This window comes from Anarrhichthys ocellatus, unplaced genomic scaffold (genome assembly GCF_004355925.1).
Source record: "Anarrhichthys ocellatus isolate YVR2014 unplaced genomic scaffold, GSC_Weel_1.0 scaffold29, whole genome shotgun sequence".
Classification (NCBI taxonomy): domain Eukaryota; kingdom Metazoa; phylum Chordata; class Actinopteri; order Perciformes; family Anarhichadidae; genus Anarrhichthys; species Anarrhichthys ocellatus.
The window spans coordinates 2,699,623-2,717,804 of NW_022280059.1; the positions used below are offsets into that span (position 1 = coordinate 2,699,623).

General features: G+C 41.8%; 1 protein-coding gene across 4 annotated transcripts in view; it reads left to right on the forward strand.

Moving 5' to 3' along the window:
- The first annotated feature begins 981 nt into the window (after positions 1 to 981).
- cntn5 (contactin 5) overlaps positions 982 to 18,182 on the forward strand; it is a 101,031-nt gene continuing 83,830 nt past the window's right edge. For 3 of the 4 annotated variants that reach the window (XM_031863738.1, XM_031863737.1, XM_031863739.1), the window contains exon 1: positions 983 to 1,477. The gene's annotated coding sequence lies outside the window, so the exon portion shown is untranslated. Of the gene's footprint in view, positions 1,478 to 18,182 lie in introns of all 4 variants that reach the window. The other variant, XM_031863736.1, reaches the window with a different exon arrangement.

The following is an 18,182-nucleotide window of genomic DNA, read 5'->3' on the forward strand; positions in this document are numbered from 1 at the left end:
TCTGGCACTCTCTGACACTCTCTGGCACCCTGCGGCACTCTCTGGCACTACAGGTTGTACATTGTGTGTTAATTAAATGTAGTTTACGCTACAGATGAGATGAGAATCCTTTCCCTCCTTTCGTCACAGTGATTACTCTCCTCTAAAAGCATCAAGACCAGATATAGACAGACATAACTCAAAGAGCACTTTGAGAGAGCCGACCTCAGTCGAGGCCAATCAGCTCCAAAGCCCCCCCACCCCCATAGACTGTGAAGGCCCATCGCGGGACCACATATGACAAGAAAACCTTGTCGGGTTTCAAGTTATGCGTTTGTGTCCCGAAAGCCAGTGCATGAACCAATCGATTTGAGCAGCTATAGCAGCTAGAGACGTGGGTTCAGTGAGCAAGACAACACGGAAAGAAGACGGACGGTTCTAAAGCTACAATGGCGGCTCCTGAAGAGGTTAAGCGTCGTTCCCCTTCAAATATTTTACGACACATAGCTACGTACTGTTACCACTGGAGGGCGGCACTCTACAAAGTCAGACAAAATAGCGTAGTACACTTTCTGAAATACAAAATAATATTTTCAAAATCGACAAAGATGTGTGCTAGCTAAACAGGGTGCATAATCTAACGTTAGCGTTAACTTATAAGTTATAACGTTTAGTTGACGTTAGGGAAACAATTTTGTTCCGTAAATAATGATAAAAAAGCCTGCCAAAAATCGGGAAAATCTACAGAAGAAGCAGCTCTGCAGATGAGTTTAGCTGTGCACGTCTTCCATTTAGCTAGCCTAATTGGTTTCATTGTCAAATTAGCCAAAATCATCCTGAATATCTGCAGCTGTTTGGAGATGTAGCCACTCTGTGCACAAGGCACAGGTAACATTAACGTTATCTGCTTGTGTGTTTTTTTTTTTAAACCTTTTATTAAACCAACTTTACCATTTTCCATTTGCAGACAACAGCCATAGACAAACAAAAAGCAGCTTTTGGATAACCCTGCACGTTACGCAGTGGCTGAGACTGATGCGATGCCACTCCTCATAACTAACTGAGGGCCACCTTTTTCCCCCCCGCCTCAGCACCAGTGAGACGGGATGCTGCGCTGCAGAGAGAGCCTCAGCCGGCTGCAGCGGTGGAGGCTGACAGAGAGACCAGACCAAAGCTCCGTCCGCCACGACGCACAGCGCCGGCAGAAAGCTCCCTGAAGTGGAAGAAAAAAAGGGTTTATTTTCGCTCGAGGGGGGGAAAGAGAGCTGGACACCGAAAGAAAACAGTGTCAAATTTCCTGCTATTTAGTTTTTTTACTCGAGGATGTACTGTTTACGCTGGCTAACCGGATAGAGCGACACAGACGAGGACCCCGGACTTGGCGTTCCTAATACCGCTGCCATTCCTCCGTTTGGGTCGGGAGGGAGACACACCGCGGACGGGATCAACCCAGGAGAGAACGGACAGAAGAGAGGCGAGGGACGACTTCATTATCTCCGTGAGTAAAAGTGTTTCACTTTCGTGCATCCCAATTGTTCCTGCTCGCGGTGGTAACGCAGCTACACGCAGCTGTGTGAGTGAACGCAGGTTGTTCAGAGAGAGACAAGTTCCGCTGACGATGCTGGTGATTAGAATCGTAATAATGCCACGTGAACGGGGCCGAATAGTTTTGAATGGTGCCGTTGAGGCGGATAATCAGACTAAGTTATTGTGCTGTTTGACCGACAGCCTCCTGCTCATCAGTCTGGCTTATTTCCACCCATGGTCAGTAACTTCTCCCTTTTTCATAAAGAGTGCTCGGCGTCCAATTACGCAGGTGAGCGATGGATGGAGCTGCTGAGATGAGACATTTTGCATTGAGAAAAGAAGGTTTTGAGGTCAAATTAAAGGTCTCCTGGACTAAACCACCATCAGCCTTCCAAAGACAGAGACTCTGAAATGTATAGACAGTGAAGTGGTTTGGTTGAGATCCAGCAGCCTTTTGATAGGAGCTGAAAGGGATCCATGGACGTGTTTTGTGAAAGATAAGAGCTCTTCTGCAAGGTGCAGAGGCAGCTCCTTTTTGTTTTTCAGGGAGTGCATCCTTAGGTTAGCAGAGCGGGAGGGAGGCTTCTAACGCACCACTTACCACACAAGTAGACCCACCGGAATTATGTGATCAGAGATATGCAAATTTCCCCCCAAACTCTTAATACTGCGGCTTTGCTGCGGCTGAGTGTTTAGTTTAACGCTGTCGTCTGACTGTGCTGGTGACAGCCGGTGGTGCATTGAGGCTGGGGGGGGGGGTTGGCTCACAGACTCTCCCTTTGATCTTATTGATTTGGCTTTTTGCTGCTGTTTGGATGATGCACAGAGAGCAAAGGGTATTATTGAGGCATTATTCAATCAGGCGTATTACTTCCAATTTTGTTTTTTCTTGGAAGTTTGTGTGACTTTCTCTTCAATGACAGCAATTAGCCGAGCGTCTGCCAGAGGGAAATACAAGCTTTTAAAAAGTGCGTCTGCTGTCAGTAAATCCCCCTGCTGCTCTGGCGTCTCTGCATTTTTAATGCAGGTCCATTCAGAGACTCCGAGAGACAACATCATACTATTTTAAGGCCAGGCTCTTAATTGAAAGCCACTAAGTATGTCACTACAATATGCAAGACTCCTGAAGATTAAAACCACTAACCTTTGGACCAGTTTCCGCTTCTAAAAATACGGAAGCTAATTTGCGCCATGCTTCAGTCACTCCAGTATCTGACACAAATGATGCTCAAGTACAGGAAACACTGCTGATTGAAACATCGCGGATGTAAACAGCATCAGAGAACATGACAGATGTGCAATTCCAACATGGGGCTGAAATTTCACAAGAAACAAAAATGTGATCATTTTACAGAAGAAATATAGTTTTTTAAATAATTTATTTTGTTGCTATTCCATAAATCGTGATGCCCTGACCCCCAGGTTGAGTTACACAGTGTGTGTGTCTGTGTGTGTGTGTAGGTGAGAGTGGGATATGCACGGAGAAAAGTAGCCTACTCTGTCTTTTTTTGCTTCAAGCGCAATTTGGTCCACATCCTTTGAAGCATTGTGAGTAGAGCACATCCATCCTCACCTGTGATGTCACACATACCGTGCTGTAGTGGTACCATATCGTTTGCAACATGGACGCAATCGATATTCAATTTTGCTACGATGTAAAGAAATTCTAGCCGAATCAGCAGAATCATCTGGCTTCTTGTCAAATACTGATCTCTTGACTTTATGTCCTTTTTTTTTTGGACTGACACCTCTACGGACAGTATGTTTCCATGCAAAACACAACTAAATGTCAGTTCAAATTCACAGCAACATCTAGATCTTTGAATCGTACCTGTACGTCTGTAAATCAGTGTTAAGAGCATGCGACCTGCGTCACAGTCTAACGCTGCCTTGGTTTCCTGTTAGCGTTGTACAGCCCGGCATCCATTAAGACTTAATGACGGGAGTCTAACTTGAAGGCATGCTTGTGATTTTAAAATGGGCTGTAATTTGCCATAATGTTAATCTAAGATATATATTTCGGGAGACCTAATGTGCTTAAACGGTTTTTCATATCAGCCCACTCCACCTCTTAGTTTAATTTGCAGAGATCATACGGAAATACAAAGGTTCATCCCGCCGAGAGCTCCACCTGCACATCAGGGGAATCGATGGAGGGAATGAACAGCTGTGGCACCAATCACAGGTTACCCCTATCCTTATCGGATGTAAATCAGTTATTTGCTCGCAACACATGCTTTTAAATGTTTATGTGTATCCGCTCGGGGGGATGGGGGGGTGCAGGTGTGAGATGAAATGCAAACCAGTAACCTGGCTAACCTTGATGGGAATTGAATGCGTCTTGAAGTTCCAGCCGTCCCATCTTCTTAAATGAAACCCTTATTGACACGGTCCAACAGACTTGGATTTAAGGTACGGCTAATTGAAAATGACAACTCCGGCAAAGGCGAGCCTTTGAAGACCCTTGGGACACTCGAGGAAAAAAAAAGAATGCACACCAGCAGTGACAAGAAAGAGGCCAAGGATAGAAACTGTCTTACCAAGACAATGGCACCCAAGGGAGTGCTATTTCCACTGACAAATCTGAGACTAATAAGGGGGAAATGGACAAAAATGTCTCGCAGATCACACTTTGTGCTGAACACGTCCCGGCTGTCTGTTTTCCACATACATAGTCACAGTCAGTGATGTGGTATCATACAGCACAGGGCGTGTGAAGAGCACAGAGTCGGTGAGCACACTGTGTTTACGCCTCTATGGTGACACAACAGTGCAGATAGGAGGTGTTGGGAAATGGCTGGACATTCTGAAACCTTTAATGTCCCCCCCCCCCGTGTCCAGAGAATGCAGGGCTGTAATTTTGCTCTCAAAACACAACAGTGACTAAGAGGGGGCATCTTCCCCCGGTGAGTTTGGAGATGACATGCATTTGTTAGATTAAAGAAATGTGGGTTATCTTGACGGTGGCCAACCCGTCCTATGCTGCACTCTGTTTGTAGCAGAGGCCCCCGCTGGTCTCGCAGAGCCTGGAAGACAAACGTCCCTCAGGACCCATCTGACAACTTCATTTATGTAATTGCTCGGAAGCATCTGCGTAAGAAAGACCGACTCTCCGCACCCTCCTCCACTTGTCACAGTTATGAATGACTCGGATTTGACGTCCAATGAGTCAAGCAGACAATCTGAAGTCACGTCGACGTTGTCGTACTGAAGCGTGTGTGAACTCCAAAAGCAGCGCTGATAATTTGATTAGACTGTTGCATGCTTCAACAAAGTTTCACTCTCTTCTTTCATTTCGGTTAGTGCTCTGATATGGTGATGCAGCCAGCAGATTGGACAATAAATCCCTGCACCGGGACAGATGGGTGTACATGTCGAGCACTAATAAAGAGGCAAAGCCCCTCACCCTCCGGTGGACCGCTGCGGGACCTTTCTGAGGAAGTAAACGACGGTAGTCAACACCGAGAAAGATCCTGTTTGAATTAGTCTTGCTCGTTCTTTTGCTTCCCGGCTGATAAAAAGAGCCGCTGGATAAAACACATTTGGTTAGATCCCGTTACTATTTGTGCCTAGCTAAGTTAGCTTGCTTGCTAGCCAAGGTGACGGCCGTGTTGGTGATGAGTATTGTGCAAGATGTTGTTCAACGAGCGGTTTCACACCAAACTACGAAAAACTGTGACTTTCTTGACGTGCTTAATTATCTTTTAAGTTGACATCAAATTGGCATCATTCAAACGGGATCAAAAAATATATCTATATCTTATATATATATATATATCTATATCTATATATATATATATATATATATATATCTATACAAAAAATATATCTATATATATATATCTTATATATATATATATATATATCTATACAAAAAATATATCTATATATATATCTTATATATATATAGATATATATATATATACAAAAATATATATCGTCCTTTACCATTCAATACTGTACTTTTCTTTTCCGAAATATGGTCCCATGAGGGATACCGGAAGGGGCGGGACTTGGCCTCTCTATTAAGATGTGGCGGCACCAACATGTGGCCCTTCTCCCTTGACTACATTTCCTTAGGCAGTCGGCAGCGGATCTAAATGGCTGCAATATCTTGCTTTGGTTAGCTACTACGTCCCACAGCCTCGGGTTGGTTAATTATGCAGTCCCTTCATCTGTTTGTCTTTGTGTTAACTTTGAGCAGAAACCTGCAGGCTTCCTGCTGTGCACCAGCATAAACCGCTGCTTCTGGACATGTTAAAGGTTATTAATTACTAGCAGTGTTGTTTTAAGTGGTATTTGAAAAGCACACACACACACCACTGATTGAAAATATCCGGCCCTCATTTGTTAATATCTGGCCTTTGGCCTGTGATGTCACAATCTGTACCGTAGCAGCATTTACACAAAAGGATTTCTACTTCAGGCCCATCGCGCATGTGTTGAAATAGGTGGTGGAGGATTTTATGTGTCTTTGGGAGTAGTTTGTCAGCGAAGTGAACACCAAGTATTCGTGGAGATGGTACGGAGAGAGTAGTGATGATGGTGGTGGTGGGGAATAGCCCGGGGATGGAGTGTTTTTCAGGAGGCAGCTCCTGATTTTATGTGACAGTAAGGGCCTTATCTTCCAGGGCCACGATGAAGCACAACACTCTTTGATTTTTTATCTTCCCAAACGTCGAGCAATCTCATGCTCGAGACAGATTAGTGAGATGGAGGTGTAAAAAAAAAGAAGAAAAAAACGGGGGTCTGTGGTTACAGGGGAGTCATATTCAGGGTCTGAGGCTATATCTGCATCACGCTGATAGTACAAAATGAAAGATTAGCTGAAATTACTGACATACTTTTGACCTTCAGGTTTAAAGCAAGTCAAAAAATATGATTCGCATTTTTGGCACGATTTGATTATTTTTGCATAAGTCAACAATTCGATGTGAGGGCAAGCAGTAAATGGGAGAACACGGTCCATGCACGGTCTTTAGTTGAACCTAAGCTCTGAGCAGTCGGTCTGTTCGATAATCACTTTGTTTGTTTTTGTCAGAGCACCTGACTCTCTCGTACATTTGTTTCTGTTTCTCATCACGTCAGACAGGGCATTGATCCCCTGAAGAATGATTCGTGGGGAGTTTTCTTTCTTCCCGCACTTAAAATTCATTGGAGCCCAAACCTTTTCTTAACAAGTCTTTCTCCGTTTCTGTGGCGTCTTAATGAGTCAGACCTCCAAAGGCACAGAGAGTAACTCAGGGCCAGCACACGCTGCGTCGACAGAAACCAACGGCTCCACAGATCAGTGGAATTTTTCATGTAACATTTGTTATTACACCTGATTATGTATAATCACCTTTTTACATTCTGCTCTTTAACCCTAATGGAAGCGTCTCCGGGCCTTAACAACCCTCTTTGCCTGCTCATTAATGTGATGTTGCTTCACAGCAGCTTTCTTGTAAAAGCCTAAAACAACGCTTCACCCTCGCAGATTATGTTCTCAATAGTTAATTGGATCTCAAATCCTGTGTTGTATGCATTATCCATTTGTTTTTATTTGGATTTTCATTTTGTGAAAAAGAAAAGCAGGCGAGCTGCACACTACCAGGAGGAGGAGTGTTTTGGGGTCACCTTTCCTCCGGTACAGTAAGTCATGCATCCCGCAGGCTCCTGATGAGTTGCCACTGTGCGTTCCACTCCCGTGCCTCCTTTCTCCCGAGAGAAGGAATGTGTGCGGCGGTATCTGTCAGGACACAACTAACTGGGCTGCTTGTGCTCGTGCAGCACCTCCCCGGCTCATCGCCTCGCGGCCCACTATTTATTCTACCTAAGTGACGGAGACGCCGAATCATTTCCTCAAAGTCGCTCTGTGATGCTATGACATAACTGCAATCATACGAATGGATAATGATTGATGTTTAGTGGTTTCATGTACTTCAACAGTGAATTTCTAATGGAACTCTGGATCCGATACATTAGCTGTACTGAGTGATTGACCAACTTAATGTGAGCTGGCAATATTAACCCAAAAAACGGTATCATATTCTACAGGGATACATTATATAGAAGGCATGCTGAAAACTGGTAAAACGTCCTCCAGATGTCTGGATGACGTGAAGCTTCATTAGGCGTTGAGATAAGACAGACGCTCTGCTGCCTTTCACAGGAAATAGAAGCACTGAATGCTGCTCTGTGAAGCTTTTATTCCAAACTGCTGTGTGGGGAATGTTTGCTTTTACACAGTTGCTTTATCTTGCTGCGGGTGGCATCACAGCCGCAGTGATCCTGAACATAAACAAGCGTAATGTTGTTACAAAGACATTGGTTGGCGTTGTGATGTATTTCTCTGATTTTTTAGATCATTGTTCCTGATTTCACGGCAGCTCTGCTTTTATCTTAATATGCGTGGTCATGTGTCCGCGGTGGACATTTTAATTCACGAGTCAAAGTTCAACCTTCCCTGTAATGTCATTGGAAATGTTTAGCTCTTAATAAAACAGTAAGATAAGCAGCCCGTGAGCAACGGGTGAGAGGCAACTGAATTGTCTCATTTCCCAGCAGCCCCATAGATCAATAAATGTAATAGTTAACATAATGGGAGATTAACAGGAGATGTGACAGCAATACTGTTAGCAGACATGTAAATTGAAATAGAGAAATGCAGCCTTATACTATCAAAATAGCAGAAACCATTAAGGCCACAGCTTTCAATAACATCTCTTAAGAATCCAGCTTTAAAATGATTCCACTGACTCGCTGAATTCTCTTCTGAGAAGCTTTCAATTGGTCAACAACTGGAGGTTTGTAATTAATCAGCTACTTAAAACATCTGCTGCACAGACGAGTATGGTGGTCCGGAACAGACGCATATGTATCCGCTGTATCGAGTTAGTTGAATTTGTTTTGTTTCAAAGGGAGCACATTTAAGGAGTGGTCTCACACAGTTTAAGGACCCTTCTCTCTTTTGTTTTGCAAGTCTTATATGTGGGGGTCATAACATTTTTATGAAAATATGGAAAGAATGTAAAGGAAACTGTCCAAATGCCCTTTGATGTGACTGTCCCATAACGGTAATGTACCGTAAACTACTTTATATAGTCATAGGAACATTTTGAGCAGAAATCCGTTGTGTTTTCACATATTGGGATGTGATGTCACATTTTCAACTGACCCTTATTTATTATATAATGTGCAGGCCGAATATAATGTTGTTTTTATTTGGTTTATAAGACTTGTGAAGTTATTGCTGAAATTCATCCTTTTTGGCCGCTCCAGGCACCGTAATAGCATGAATAGACACTCATCAGAACCCAAATGGCGGCTGGCCTGACCGCCTCTGGCTTCACCGTACATCTACGGCAGTGGCTTTCACGGACCTGGAAGTAGTGAAAAGTACGGGCTCTCATCAGACAACAACTCTCAACAGAGCGAGTCCTCAACTCTGGGAAAAACAATGGCTTTAATTCTTCTTCTTTCTTTTTTTTTTTACCACTTTCCCGATTGGGCAAGTGAGTCGTGAGATTTACTAGCGGCTGCGGTGAGGACTAGGGGCGCCCACAGAAGAGGCATTTTACTTGCCCCGGGCAATCGGGCAATCCTCTTGGTTGAGCCCTGGAGAAGAAGCCTGGACAGTCCAGATTTAAGAGTCGTGAGAGTCGGCTGCATTATCGTTAAAGGTGCCCCGTGGAGTTGTCTTGTAAACAAAAAGTTATCTTTAGTGTTTCTGTATCCTTGAGGTCTAACAAACGTGCCAAGTCCACGTCCTTCCTCGTGAAACATCAGCCTTTACACCATCTTCATTGGAACCAGGCATGAGGAAAATAAAGGCAAAGTACAAGCAGTGCAATGCAGTTGATGGCAAGTCACAGGAACTAAAGATTAGTTAGTGGGCAGGACGCTTCTGCAACACATTTTAGGTATAAAGAGAGGAATCATACACAGAGGCGGGTTTGTTTTGATGCCTTCTATTGCTGTTGGTGGGTTTAAGTTCCAGTTAAGATCCTTAAATGTTGACTTTATTAATTCACACACAAACTATATGCTTTGGCTACGTACTGTACGGTTTTAATAGGTGAATTAAAGTGAGCTGTTGTGTTGTAAATACAGCCCGAAGAAGAGTTAAATTCAAGCCACGTTGATTATGTTGTCTTTTTCATCTAACGTAATCACCCTAATGTTTTGGTCTAATGCATTTTGTAATCTTAGAGCGAGGCGAGGCAAGTTTATTTAGCACAGTTCAGCAACAAGGCAATTCAAAGTGCTTTACATAAAACATTAAAAGCATTGAGACAAAGTGCAAAAGAAAGACACCACAAAAGGACATTCAAATACAATTATAAATCAGTCATTAAAGAGCGAAGAGAATAGGAAATATAAAGAAGCTAAAATAGATTACGGCAGCTATCACATGCAGGAATACAAGTTACAGTGCAGCGTGAGACATTGATAATTATTTGATTTGATCAAAGGCAGCGGCAAAACAAAAGTCATTCGCCTTGATTTAAATTAACTGTGAGTTGCAGCTAATCTGCAGTTTTCTGGGTGTTTTCGGTCCAGATATATATGGTGCATACAAAAATGTGCGCTGCTTCTGCGCACATTTAGTTAGCACATTAGTTAGCACATTAGTTCTGACTCTGAGGATGGTGTGAGCATGCTTTGAAAAATAGTATGAACCAAGAACTTTATGAACCAACAGCAGTGTTTTAAAAGCACTTCTTTGACAGACAGGAAGCCAGTGGAAAGACATCAGAACTGGAGGGATTTTTTGGAGTTTTCTTGGCCTTAGTGAGGAATCAGGCAGCAGCGGTCTGAATCAGCTGCAGTTGTCGAATCGATTTTTTAGGGAGACCTGTAAAGACTGAGTCTACTGATAATACATGCATGGACTAAGTCCTTTTGTAATTGGCTTAATGTGGCTGTTGAGTTTAGGATAAAGATTTCTATTTGCTTTAATCATTTATATTGGGGCATCATAATCACATTTACCAAAACAAATACCAATAATTTGTTCATCACAGTTAATGATCATGGATTTTTTGATTTTTTAAAATAATGTAAAATGAAAATCCACAATTGAGTTGCTAATGTCAACCAGCAAGTAGCCTCACTGTATTCTCAGAGGAGAAGAAGGCACGTCATCCCCAATTCAAACAAATCAACAAACTATTACTATGGAAACAGCTTATTGTTATCATGTCAAATTCATCACAATAAGCGGACGTTTATCATAACCAATTTTATTTCATTTTTTCCTTTATTTCTCATGCAAATTACCATCAAATTGACATTTTTACATTTATTAGATGAATACAAAGTTATTAAAGATGCAGCTTTGTTATTTACAAATGACCCCGAATGAACACTTACCGCATTTGTATAGGAATTCACTTAAATTAAATTCAATTCAATTTATTTTTGTATAGCCCAAAATCACAAATTACAAATTTGCCTCAGAAGGCTTTACAAAATGTACACATTTGACATCCTCTTGTCCCGGAACCCTCACATCGGAATGATTCTCAGGCGTTTTGATTCATGCAAGCGTCAAACTGTAGATCATTACATCATCGCCACAGATGCACCATGGGAGATTACAGCATGATACTGCGGCTGAGCGTGTAACATAGAAACTCACAGCTACATTTCAGTGGTTTTCAATCGAGAGTCTTAAAAAGTGATCTCTGTCACAACGCTGTCCCATTTTTTATGAAAGCAATTTTTAGAAGGTGAAGGGAGATTGCACAGGTTTACTACTATACCGTACTTTACTATAGTTACCATGGCAACATGTGCCCTTTGATTCGAGCTGGTTGGGGGAATCGGGTCACATGGTAGCTCTGTTAGACGCAACCTTTACTTCACAACAAATATAATAGTTGGTTTTGCTCTCGCCGACCCGTCACTCAGTGCGCATCTCTGCTTCTTACCTTAATTGTCTGCATTCAGGCGGGTATCAACATAATTGCATGAATTTTAGTCAGGACTGAAAGCATCTTGGCTAATTTACAGAGACGGCAGCATCAAAGCACGGGCTTTTAAACGACCATCTGTGCCTTCACTCTTTCTCTCATGCCTTCAGCATGTCATCGGGGGATTTCTCACTTTGTACCACTGCTATTCCATTGTTGAATGGATTTGTGGAAAAGACTGATAAGTGGGAGTATATAACATCAGTATGCACTAATAATACAGAGAGAGCATGTCATTTTCGTACGAAAATGACATGGAACACATTCTGGAACACATGGGAGAGGAACTCTGAAGAAGCAACAGCGGATAGAGATTAAGTTTGAGGTGAATAGCTGACAGTGTTAGTATGTGATAAGTTATGATGACATCTGATATTCTAACTCGCTGTTACCAGAAGAAAACAACCCTGGGCATAAATATCTGTGATTTTCTTTTGATTTGTAGTCTGAGACTTGCTGGAGCTCAGCTAGCCAATCATCCGTAGACCTACAGTATTTATTTCCCTTACTGTGTACCATCAGGATGGATAGATCCTGTTAGTGCTCGTCTGTGTACTGCTTTACAGAACAAAGCATAGCTGGTGCCTCAGTTAGATTTTAAGTTGCCAGGTATCTTTGGCAACCATGCACAAGTGGGTTCATTAACTGCGCTAACCTGAGCTGTAGACAACAATGAGCCTTGAGACAGTGTCCTCGTGTGCGTGATCGCATACTCATTAAATCTCAATATTCATCAGAGATCGCTCAATACTAGAGTGACACACGTGTCTGCAGTTCCCTGTGAATAGGGACAAATTCAAGTGCCTGTTTGTGCACAGATGTGAACTATCCTGTATGTAAATGTGATGTACGTGACACTGAACACACCACATGTTTGTGGGTATCCAAACGCAGCCTTAAAAGAAGGCTCAGCCAACACAGAGAAATAAAACAGAGTGGTATTTCTTAAAGTTTGGAACAAATTGATTTATTCATATTCTCAGAGGAAAGTAATTGTCCTAGACCTTAAAACAACTGGATGTTTTTAGGGGGGGCTGTACGTTTCTTGCAGACTCAGGTGTCATGCTTTAAATGTGTTTCATTTTAATTACAACAATTATGCGGCTGCAAAATGTAATTCATGTCGGGCTACGTTGCATAATCTACAAATTGGGCGTCGGAATGTATTGAACATGGCAAGATGTAGCCCCGCAAGCCATTTTAGAGCCAGTAAATTCTCCACATTGCATGACCTGTCTGCCCCCCCTTATCCGGTAGGGGAGCTGGAATAAAACAGAACCCTTAGAGAAGGTTAAGTAAGCTTTTTGAAGGATTAGGACCCCAACACACAGAGCTGGCAGTCGGCTATTTAGGGCAGCTGCCCCATTACTTACTTGTCACCTACAGTACATGGTTGGTAGGTGGATATTCTTGGGTGAAATGGCGTGTGTTAAACATTAGCCAGAGTTGGTACAGTGTTAGTTCATTACTAGTGTTGCACGGTATATGAATAATAGAAAGGTACCCTGCTGTTACAAATGGCATTATGCCCCATTTTATTAGTACCAGTACTCTAAAAATGACGGTGTTTTAATAAGAGCTGTAGGATATTTCCTATGAGTTCCATTGATGTACGAAAGCCGGGCGGAGTGTGTGTGTGTGTGCGTGCGTGTGCGTGCGTGCGCGTGCGTGCGTGCGTGTGTGTGCAGCGCTCTCCTGTAGAGGACGGCATTGGGATTGGGATGTTGCAGGAATGCATGGTTGTAGAATTGCTGCGTGTGGGAGCAAGTGGACAGGAAACAAACTGTGGGTCCCAGGATATAGCTATCAGTATCGACATAGGCAGGGTCTCAATAGAAGCAATCATTTTGAACCGAGACAATACTATTCATTACTTCTTTTACAGCATAAGATTGTCTCCAAAAAATACCTACCCAGAACGGGATGTAATGAGTCTAGCTATTTACACTAGTACAAAAAAAAAAGTCTTTGCAGCTCGCAGGAAAAAGAGCTGACACGGCTCCAGAGACGGATGGCCGGCCAGTTAGCTCGGTAGCTCGTCCTCCTCCATAGCGGCGGGCGGGCGGGCGGGGAGTGAGGGAGAGTTGCTGTTCGACCCAGCTGACCACCGGCACGCTGTTCAGCTCATTTTCTGTAAGCGGTGTAGCATTAAAGCACGGCGGAACTAGCAAGCTAGCTAACTAAGCCAGCTGTCTGGCCCGCTCGCTAATTCCACCCATGCTTTAATGCTACACCGCTTACTGGAAAAAAAAAGCTGCACAAAGTTGTCAGACATCAGGCGCTGTGAGAAGATGGATGAAGCATTAAGTTGTTAAATCTTCTCATTGAGTCTCTCTACGCTCCGTAACTTCACTACTTCACTGCTCGTTTTTTGGTTGTTACAACAAGACCGCACCTCCTCGACTTGTAATATAAGTCGGTTCAGAAGTTAGCCCGCTACAACAATCTCAATAAAAAACGGTATTCATAAAAAATTCTGATTTGAATGGGAATATTCATTCTACTCCTTTTCTATTTCTTTGGGCACAACACTATGTGCAATAAGAATTGATTTTTCTGTGTTTTTGCACTGATGCAAGAGTTAGAGTTAAAAAACAACCAGAAAGATAAACACGCCTTCAGTTTACCTTGCAGAAACTAGTAAATAACACATGTACACAGATCCCTGAGGAAGATGCAACAAGTGGGAGGCAGCACGAGTAAGTGACAAACAATAGGAGAGTGAGTGGTGCATCTCCTTTGGGAATGTCTTTTGGGTCAACAAGGTGAGCGAGCATGCTGCCTCAGATTGTAGATTCAAGGAAAACAGTTCAAATAGAAACAATGTACCTGACAGAATGTTCCAATCTTTCAATTAGACTCAGAAAGTGTTAACTTGCCCGTTATTGAAAGCAATGGACGTTCTGATCAAGTTGTTTACCCACACTCTTGAAAGGGTTGATTAACACCCCGTGGTTTAAGTGATCGAGTAAACCCCAGTGAAGACCCAAGGAAGTTAAAAGTCCGGTTTAATCAAATTTATGACCAGAAATGTTTTTGATTAAGTTATCATATATATACAGTATATCAAAAACCGACCTAAAATAATTTTATAACAAATAATACTCCAATTTGATCATGCAAAATGAAACGTATCCCAAGCAATCACCAGCTGCTCACTTGACCCAATGAACCGGACTAAAGTGTGCTCCTCGATTAAGCTCAGGGGAGGGTAATCAGGCGCTTGCTGGAAGTAAACGCGTGTCATTCAAAGCACCGAAGGGGTTCCCGTGCAGTTGCCGCTCTACGATCTGCTTTTGCTGTGTCGCAGATAGGAATCGAGTAAAACAATCTGCCTGCCACAAAGGTAACATCTCAGAAGAAGTAAAGCCACTTCAGATGGACTCGTGCTTATCGCCGGCTCAATCGTAACAGGGTCTGTGACACCTCTCTCTGTTAACCTGGCTCACTAGTGCCAGCTCGTCTTCACCTTCCTTGGCAGCTTTGTTCAATACTTTATTATGGAGAGATTGATTATTTATCAGAATAAATTAATTATCAGTTAGATCCGTTAGACTTCTGTGTATGTGGCACACTTTTTATGATCTCCTTTTTGGCAGTACGACTACGACATTTAAAGAAAGGGCAGGTGTTTCTATCCAGGTCTACAGCTGCAGTTATTCCTCGTCTGGTTAAAATGTCCTCCCAGCAAAGGTCACAACCTCAACATATCTAGCCGACAACAAACTCAACTACGTACATTTCCACATCATTGCAACAATATTTATTGTCAAAGTAGGATTCTTGGACTATACAGAAATATTTAACTTGTATGGTACTTGTATGGAAATCAAACAGCTATCTTTGCCATCAATACAGTTAATCTTGCCATAATGGGCCTCATGCCGAAACCACTCGTAAGAACGGATTCGTTTTTTTAAGTGGTTGTACGAGTGATTTAGGAGAATAGAGCCAAACCCACCAATGTTCTCGTATTTTGAGTTTACTCTGACGAACACCACTTAGTGCTTTAGACCTGTTGTAGGAGTCGGCTGTTATTCAAGTTATTCACTATTATATTGTATATATTTCAAGCAATTTTGAGTTTGAAAACCATCTAAATAGATTAAAATGATTTTGTTTCATCATTTATGTAATTATGTTGACCTTTTCTTGTTGTTTTACTTTATCCTGTTTGACTATGCAATTCCAATTAAAGGCTAATATTTATTCACAATCATACAGTTTCACCATTAATTTGAATTGGCTTTTGACGATATTATATAACACTACAATAAATACTTACATGTTAAAATGATTTGACCCCCTCCTGTTGAAGTCATTGATCGACTTTCTGTGGCTTTTTATATTGAACCGTTTCTTCTTAATTTCAGTGACGGTACGACTCTCAGGTGACACGGCGTTACCAGCGCTCGTTATTTGTCTTCGGGTCGATTAATTCTGCTGCTGACGCTGTTAAAAATGAAAGACATTCCTTTTATTGATCTCCAAAAGCAGGACTTTAATGTAGGACATATGGGGCAGGACGTACAGGCTTACAGTATACAGCCTTATTGGGCCATTAATTATGCAATTCTCTTGAACGCACGGACATTTACCACTGGCATTAATCTTTAATTAAGTGTAAAAAAAAAGGTATGAGAAAGTTAAGATATGAATATGAACGTGTTCTTGCCTGAGGTTCAATGAACCTAAGGCTGAAATACTGATCATAAAGACCATAAAGTTACAACTTCTTTATATCATGTGTAGCCAACTTTTACTGTCTGGTTTATACGTCTGCTAAGCCCGCTGCAAGCTGCTGCCTTCACTATTTAGGTTTGACTAAACTTGGTCTCTTAGTGACAGAAACAACACGCGGTCAGTCAATTAGACAACACATGTTTGTGTCCAACAAGCATGCACTAAGGAGGGACTTTTTCTTCAGGTGTTAACACAATTACTGACCAGTTTGTCAAATTCTAAACTCAATTTGAATTCCAAATCTCTACAATATGCAAAGCGAGCCCTGATATTCGGTGGGCATGTTGTTATCTAGTGCTTGCTTTTACAAAGGAAAAAGCACACAGTTGCCCTGCCGTAACAAACATGGTGTGGGTTGGGTGCACCAGCATGACTCAGCCACAGTCAGCTCCAAAGAAACTTTTCATCCAAGGCTTATTGATCGCTTTCACAACTAGAGATAAAGCCTCGGTCCACTTACTTGGTTATTTAAATATCACATTTCCTATCAATAGCATTATCATGTAAAAAAATATGCTGGTGGAAAAATGTGAGTCGATGTTAAACTGACTGTGTTGAAACAAAGCTGTCCGAGTGTTGTATTGTAATTTGAAATGAGCTTTATACTTGTGACAGTGGCATGGTGTGCTGTTTCTCAGTCGTATCAATTTCTCTGGACAGTTACTGTTACTGCTGCCAGCATTTATATTTGCACTTACTGTACATAAAAACAGAAAAGTTCACCTGCTTACCTTTCCTTATGTTTTTGGGGACAACACTTGGATTCACGAGCCATGGTGAACCAGCTGGATGCATCATTTGCATGCTGCTATTCAACCTTTAAATGCTTCACGGTGGTGTGCTCAACCGTCTCTCCCCCAGGTCTGTGTAATCCCCTCGGTGGCCTCTGCAGGGAATCCGACGCTAAAATGACTTGACATCCTCGTTATTTCTAAGAAAATAGTATAGTGCATTGTTTGGGAGAGGCGGGTGAGTGGAAAAACGCTGAAAGGGTGCATCAGTAACAATAAATCACTTGGTTGTTTTTGGCCAAATAGTTTTTAGTGGTGGCAAAAGACCGGATGGAAGAGAAGACGAGACATTCACACAGACATTAAAAGTCTAACGCAACAGGAATGCAAAATGTGTTATAACTAAAGTTATAAGCACTCATACATATTCATACTGCTTTATAACAGTAAGCATTATTCACATTATAAAGCATTTTGTTATTATTCACAAGGTCAAGTATCATAATACTTCATAATTGGTCACTCAGACATTTTTTTTTGTACGGATCATAGTATAATTCCCTGAGTTGTAATACATTATAATCATTGTTATAATGCAATATGATGTTTATAAGTTAGTCTAAGTGGTCATTGTTTGCTTTAAGTAAAGTACAAATAAATTTTGCAATGTTTTGCATGTTATTCTATCATATAGAGTTAATATTTTTGAATTTTTTTTATCACTTTCCTTAAAGCAAACACCTTAGAATGACTTAAAGTCACATTATAATGCATTATAACAGTAATTATAATATTGTACAATTGAATTATAATACATTGTGATCCTAGTGACCAGCAACTATAAGTTTTATCAAACATGCCTTTATAAGTCATTATATAATGCTTTATAAAGCATTATGAACATTTTTGAGTGCTTATAGCCAGACCTTTACGGTTCACTCTGCAGACTATCAGATATTATAGGTTGATTCATACACTTTAGAAAGTGTTAGTGATGTTTTTGTATTTGTTTGTGACGTGGATTTGGCCACACAGAATAAGTGTTCCCTTCCCATAATCCCTAGCAGCTGCAGATATGATGAACACTTCTGTGGCTTCCTCCTCTCTCAGTCCAGAACAATTCATTCCTTCCAACAGCCTCTGTGTGCATCCCTGCATCAATTCCTGAAACAATAATGGGTTTCAACAACCTCACAAAGCATTGCATGAGGATTTAGCTTCATGGACTAGGCCTCATTTTTACTGC